Source organism: Rutidosis leptorrhynchoides, chromosome 4 (genome assembly GCF_046630445.1).
Source record: "Rutidosis leptorrhynchoides isolate AG116_Rl617_1_P2 chromosome 4, CSIRO_AGI_Rlap_v1, whole genome shotgun sequence".
NCBI lineage: Eukaryota > Viridiplantae > Streptophyta > Magnoliopsida > Asterales > Asteraceae > Rutidosis > Rutidosis leptorrhynchoides.
The window spans coordinates 644,472,966-644,480,629 of NC_092336.1; the positions used below are offsets into that span (position 1 = coordinate 644,472,966).

At 36.4% G+C, this 7,664-nt stretch overlaps 1 pseudogene; it reads right to left on the bottom strand.

Moving 5' to 3' along the window:
- Window positions 1–1,282: 1,282 nt before the first annotated feature.
- Window positions 1,283–6,716, bottom strand: LOC139843189 (PHD finger protein ALFIN-LIKE 3-like; annotated as a pseudogene).
- Window positions 6,717–7,664: the final 948 nt, after the last annotated feature.

A 7,664-nucleotide genomic window follows, 5' to 3' on the forward strand; every position in this document is an offset into this window, starting at 1 on the left:
AAGTAAACAGTAAAAATAGAACCATGTTATATATATATATACTTGCATGATAGTAACAATTAACACACACCACCGACCGGCCACTAGCTAAAATGCTTCCACCACCACAAGCAAAACCAGCATCATCATTAAAACAGACACCCTTAACTGCCGTTGTATCATTCTTTCGATGGATGTGGGACTACTGTGTTAAAGAAGTTGATGATTCCATAGCCGAAAGAAAGGCGGATGCTCTCCTTGTGGCAGCGTCAGTTATTGCCGCCATGAACTACCAGGCGGCCCTTAGCCCCCCAGGCGGAGCATACCAAGATACAAGTTACGTAAATGGGATGATCGAGTACCAAGCTGGACAATCAATCGCTGCATATGTTTCTGCATATGAATACAAACGTTTCTCTATAGCCAATACTCTTTCATTCACTTTTTCCATGACAACTATGTTTTTGTTTCTTTCTGGTCTTTCCTTAAAACGAAGGATCTTTTCATTCCTTCTGACAGGTACTATGTTTGTGACTATTACTGCTACCACCTATAGTTATAAGCTGGCAATAGAAGCCACCACACCAGATCATGATAAACACAAGAACGAATGGATTTTTGTAAGCCGGTTGGTTACCGGGGCCATGATTACGTGGTCTGTCATTGCTGGTTTCACTTTTCTTGTTTTTCTAGTGTTGCAACTAAAACTTCCCTTGACTACCGTATATCGTCATGTTACCAAGAATTAAAACATAACTATAACTATAATAATTATAATTATATTATAATTATATATATGGTGTAACTATTGTACGTACGTGTGCGTTTAATTAATTTCCTGTTGTATACGTACGCATTTCTAGGGCTAAACGGATCAACTTATTTCTTTTGAGTGGTTTTTTTTTTTTTTTTGTTATATAGTAATAAATGTGTTTGAAACATTGAGTGATTCGACTGCTCTATCTTTATTAAAAGAGGTTACGTAACGTAGCATCATATCGATGATAACAGAGCAGTATATTACATAGTAAACGAAAATGTACTATAATCTATTTAATTTATAATTTAGCAAGTAACAAATATTCGAGCAGTTGGTGATAGACAGTGCTTCCTTAAGTTAAACCCAAAATTAGATTAGATTAGATTCCTAAAGTTTTACTTGCCATAGCTGATGGAGAGGTCAAATACAAACCCAAAATCTAACTGTTTCAATAATATACTATTCTATTCTACTCTTATTCTCTAAAAACGAACGAAACTATCAAGAAAGCAGCACAGCTGACTAACCCAAAAATGTCACTTAAATCACACAGACACACAAAACATAACTTAACACAAGGAGAAAAAGGAATTTAATGTTTTTTTGCGAACTACCAGAAGTAAAAGTCGTACACTCTCAACAAGTCTAGACTAAATAGATACTGTAGATCATACTAATACTTTCAAGTACACCAATAATTACCAAAAACTAGAGAAAGACATGGTGGTTAATTAAATTTAAAAACAGATAGTTGTTGCATTACGTACTAGCCAGGCAGACAAGGCAACAGATCTAGTAGTTAGTCGGTTGGGAAGTGCTTACTAGATTGATTTGGCTGGCTCAAAGATCATTTGTTACGTACTCAATCTCATATCTTGTTGTTGGTGCAACAGGATGAACACTTGTAGTGTTTGAGTAGTTCAGCTCTTGCGGGAGTAACCTTCACACACTTTCCATGGAACCACCTCTTACAGCAGATCAAAAATTCATCAGACGCATATATACTTCTCTTTACAAGCTCCAAACAATGTATCACCGTGCTCATCTTCATCTCCATCCTCATCCTCATTGTCTTTTACTTGCAACAAATTTCATATTTTAACTCCAACTCATATCCTCTCTGACAACCAAATACACATCTATATCAGAAATGCACTCCATAAACAAATTACATTACATTCATAAAAATCAACCACCCATCAAAGCATATAAGGACTCTTATCTACACCCTCCGAATTGAATTGCAACATTTGATTAGGATGTATACTTCCGGGGATGCGAAACTATCTATCTCCAACCGTATGAATAAATCAACCCTTTTCAAATAAGCCTAGCCTATGGAATATCATGAAATAATAAACATTATATATACATATGTATGTCAACTGCAAATCTTTATAAACTAGAGAATATTACTGTAGTTTTTAGTGATCAATTCGAAGTTGAAATTGGATATTAACACCATTATCTCAAAGATTGCATTCAGAATGTCCACGCAAACAAATACCGAGTGGAGATTCCCCTGCAAAGAGCCGGATGAGGGGAGACCCTCACGTCCAGTTCGGAAAGCGGGGATATCCCAACCCTACTATCATTATGCCTTTGCAATGTTACTTGGTTCAACTCTATTTGTGATCTTCTTGGGTAGATAATCGGTCGTCTTTCACTTAGATAGTGAGGTGTTTTTATAATAAGTCAAGTCAAGAATCAATATCGAGTTTAGGGTTGATTTTCCTACCCAAAAGTAAATGAATGATTTTTATGTCTTACTCCTCATATTTGACATACACAAGATTCAATAGTGTTGTGTTGGGTTTCTATGTAAATGAAATAGATAGATGCTATTGGCGTTGAGGAGGAAACTATGTACTGCTAGAGTATTCGATAAACATTTTTTCTCAGAGTTTTATTTTAACAGAGACTAAAAACTTGAATTTATGTTTGTGCAGAGGACAAAGAGTATAATCATTAACCATGTATTATAAAAACAACAAAAATAAAATCAACATAGAGTGCAGACCAAACATTTCCTAGTAGACAATAGTATTACAAAAAATGTACGATAAAAAGTAGAGTAGTTTTCTTTTACCCATTTTGTGTTTGACTGACTAGATATCGAGGACTGCTCCATTTTCTTGCAAAATCCAACCACAGCCTCAAAGACTGTTGGGAGATCATTTATCATATTAAAGAGGCGTTTCCTGCTTTTAATTAAATATTGAAACAGCACTGTGATAAAACTTATTTGTCAAACACTAAAACATAAACTATTCAACGTGAAAGAAATTTAGAAGAAGGTATACCTCTCTGCTTTGTCAAAAGCAAATCTGACATAAAAAATATGCAACACAAAGTAACCATTCATCACTATGGACAGCAACAAGAGACAACCAATCATTTTTTGGTATTCCATCTCAGGCGAAGTTAATACCTAATGCAAGTTCAGGTAGCTCGGGACGCACCTCCTCTGCAGGTCAGTTGACTTCCCATTTTTCCTCAAGGAATCCATATAGGTAAAGGTTTTCTTTATCTGAAAAAATATATAGATAAAAACTAGTATTAAAAAAACATAACATTTAAAGTAAGGGCGTAAACAAGCCTATCCACTCGAGCTCAACTTGTTAAAAACTCGATCACGCAATATCAAGCTCGAATAAGCTCAATGGCCTAAATGAGCTATCAGTATCTACAAATAATAATAAATATTACAATAGTTTATATAACTACTATAACCATAATAACCATGAGTCTTAAAAAGGAAAATAATTCTCTATATGTAATTCAATAAATATTATAACGCATAACTATAAGTACTTAATACTTGAAATCAAAAGGTAATTACGTCAACAAAAAACAAATATAATATGTATATGCAATAAAAATGAGTGAATCCTAAACCGAGCCGGAGCTTGTAAAAAATCTCATGTTCTGAGCTCAAGGATTACACGTATGGCTCAATACTACCCAAGCCCAAGTTACAACCCTAATTAGAAATATACTCGTAATAGAGTATAGACCAACATAGAATCTAAGTATTTGTACAAGTACGTAAAATTGCAGACGAAACAGCTAAGGTTGAGTAAAAATGATTAAATAAAAAACTAATTGTGACGCCCTTTTTCGAAATTGATAATTGTAGGTTGTGTAATCAGATTAAATGTATTAGACAAATCTCCAATTTAGAGACGTATGTTATATATAGTGTAATAATTAGTAATCCGGGATAAAATAAGCACAGAATAAAAACCCTAACACGAACCTGAATCGCAGTGCCGATAGAATTGTTCCTACTTCTGCACAAAAAAGACATCAAGCAAAACGTAAAACATATCGTACGAACAATTTTCAGATGTATTAGTACACCGTTATAAAGAAACCCTAATTTAAATAAATAAAGAAAAAAAAGAGAGAAAGATGTTGGATGTGGATATCAAAACAAAGGATTTGGACGAACAGAGGAGCCGCGCTGCGGCCTTGGAAGACGCGACGCAGCTAGCGTATGATCAGAGCATCAGTTTTTTGGAAAATGACTGTCCGGAGAAAAGCCTTTGAGCCGCGGCGCGGCTCAAGGTGGCGCGGTGCGGCTTCGTCTGGCGAGAAGTTTCCAAATTTATGTTTTTTCTTGTTCTCCAAGGTGTTTTGGCCTATACAAAGCATCCTAATGTAACCCTCAGTTGTATCTACGAATTATATCAATAAAATCTCTCTAGTTTGTCCGTGGATTAAAGTAATCGACATTCGATTACATATAACCACGTTAAATCTCGTGTTCTTTAATTTTCTTGTTTTATCGTCTATCGTTTGTCGTAGTGGGTGATTAATCTCAGTGATTAATCTTATTGTTTGGGTCCTATAATCCTTACAATTGGTATCTAGAGCTCAAGGTTCGAGTTGGGAACGATGGCGGAAGACGGTAAATTAAAGATCGAGCGGTTTGATGGTAAAGACTTCGCCTTTTGGAAGATGCAAATAGAAGACTACTTGTATCAAAAGATACTTCACCAACCTTTGTTGGAGACCAAACCCGAAGGCATGAACGATGCCGATTGGATGCTCTTGGATCGTCAAGCTTTGGGTGCGGTTCGTCTTGCACTAGCCAAGAACGTTGTTGGTAATATTATGAACGAAAAGACAGCGTTTAATTGTTTGAAGGCGCTCTCCAACATGTATGAGAAACCTACGGCTGCGAATAAGGTTTTTCTCATGCGGTAATTGTTCAACACGAAGATGAAGGAAGGTATGAGTGCAACGGATCATATCAACGAATTCAACAATCTTGTTTCAAGATTAGAGTCGGTTGAAATCAAGTTTGATGACGAACTAAAAGCACTAATCTTACTTTCATCATTACCGAAAAGTTGGTCGGGTACGGTTACCGCGGTTAGTAGCTCTACCGGTACTACTAAGCTTGAGTATGAAGGAATTAGGGATTTAATTCTCGGTGAAGACACTCGTAGGAGAAGTTCGGGGGAATTGTTATCCGGTTCTTTGTTAAGTACCGACAACCGTGGTAGGAAAGTTGATCGCGGTGTGAAGAAGAGTAAAGGGAAGTTCAAGAAGAGGTATCCATCGAAAGACCTAAGTGACGTTATTTGTTGGAGTTGCAATCAAAAGGGGCATTATCAAAGATATTGTAAGAATGCTCCGGTTAAAGATGTTAACTTGACCGCGGAAGATACGGAGGATGCACTACTATGTAGTATTGAAAGTTCGGTGGAGACTTGGGTCTTGGATTCGGGAGCTTCGTTTCACGCTACACCCAATAAGAGCGTGATGAGGAATTTTCGGGCGTATCAAGGTAAAGTTAGATTGGCAATCAACAAAAGTCTCGAGATTAGAGGTATAGGAGATGTTGTATTGAAGACTACTCTTGGTTCTAATTGGACTTTGATGAACGTGAGGTTTATTCCTAAGTTAAAGAGGAAGTTAATCTTGGTTGGTCAATTAGATGAAGAAGGTAATGGGGTTACTTTCAAGAATCGCCAATGGGAGGTGATTAAGGGTAGTAATGTCGTAGCTCGTGGACATAAAAGGGGAACTCTTTATATGGTTGAGGTGTTTGAAGAAGACACGATGATTGCTACGGTTGACGTTGGGGCTAGTCCTACTCTTTGGCACCGAAGACTCGGGCATATGGGTGAAGGGTATGAAGGTTCTTAGTTCGAGTGGGAGGATTCCGGATTTGAAAAAGATAGAGTTAGGGTTTTGCGAACCATGTACTTATGGGAAGCAAAAGAAGGTAACTTTTGTTAAATCGGGGATTTCACCAAAGTTGAAGAAATTGGAGCTAGTTCATACGGACGTTTTTGGGCCAACGAATGTAAAATCACATGGAGGTTCTCGTTATTATGTCACCTTCATTGACGACGCCACTCGAAAGGTATGGGTTTATTTTCTTAAAGCTAAATCCGAAGTTTTTGGTACTTTTGTGAAGTGGAAAGCTATGGTTGAGAATGAGACCAATTTAAAGGTCAGGTGCTTAAGGTCGGACAATGGAGGAGAATATGGTAGTCTTGAGTTTAAAGACCATTGTGCAAAGTTCGGTATTAGAATGATGAAAACGGTACCAGAAACACCGCAACACAATGGGGTAGCCGAACGTATGAATCGTACGTTGAATGAAAAGGCTAGGAGTATGAGACTACATGCCGGTTTGCCTAAGATGTTTTGGGAGGACGTGGTTAATACGGCGGCTTATTTGATTAATAGGGGACCCTCAACACCATTGGGTTTTCGAATTCCCGAAGAATAATGGCTAGGTAAAAAGGTTAGTTAGGATCATTGATAGTGCTCCAAATGAACATATATTTAGTCGCAATATCATCCCAATATGTAAAGTTTTTAGTTGCAATTGTTCTATTTTTATGTAATATTCGTTTAAATAAATAAGTGTGAAGACAAAAGAAGAAAACGACGATTTGAAGACGCAAATGACCAAAAAGCTCAAATGTACAAGATACGATCCAAGTGATTCCATTTATTGATGAGAAACGTCTAAAAATTACAAGAGTACAAGTCGCGAAACGCAAAGTACAAGATACCTACACGTACGAAAAGACGTTCGAAAATCCGGAACCGAGACATAAACCGAGCATCAACGCACGAGTCAACGGTCCTAAAATTATGAGTCAACTAGGCACAAGAATATAATATAATATATATATATATAATTATATAAAATTATATATATTATATTATATATTAAATAAACTCGGCAGCCCACGTTTGAATTGCAAAATATCTGAGTACAGGCTGGCCATGCGATCGCATGGCCAGGAAGCACTAAAGTCATGCGATCGCATGAGGAGCTGTAGCTGGCCAAGTCCTATAAATTGCAACGTTTTCGGTCGAATTGTACACACCTTTTTCAATCTTTCTTTCTCTCTATGTAATATATATTTATAATTATAATTTTAATTATAATTAAGATTAATAATAAATTATGGTTTAGTTGGGTTATTATAAGAAATGTTTTACGGGTTTTAAGTCGAAACTCTGTCCGGGTAACGCTACGCGATAAATAATCACTGTAAGCTATGTTCTTCCTTTTTAAATTAATGTCTCGTAACTAAATTATTATTATGCTCATTTGAGCCGAAGTAATTGTGATGTTGGGCTAAATATTAATATGGGGTTATTGGATTTTGTACCATAATTCGGGTTTGGACAAAAGACCGACACTTGTGGACATTGGACTATGGACTATTAATAGAAGGGGGGTATTGTCTAATCAAATGACAACTCATTGGAATCTGTCGAACCTATCTTCAAATTAGTTAATCAAATAATTATTAAATGATTATGCATGTGTGACAACCCGAAAATTTCCGACAAAATTTAAACTTGACCTTTATATATTTCCGACACGATAAGCAAAGTCTGTAATGTTGAAATCTCAAAAACTTTGAACTGTGTTCATGTATTC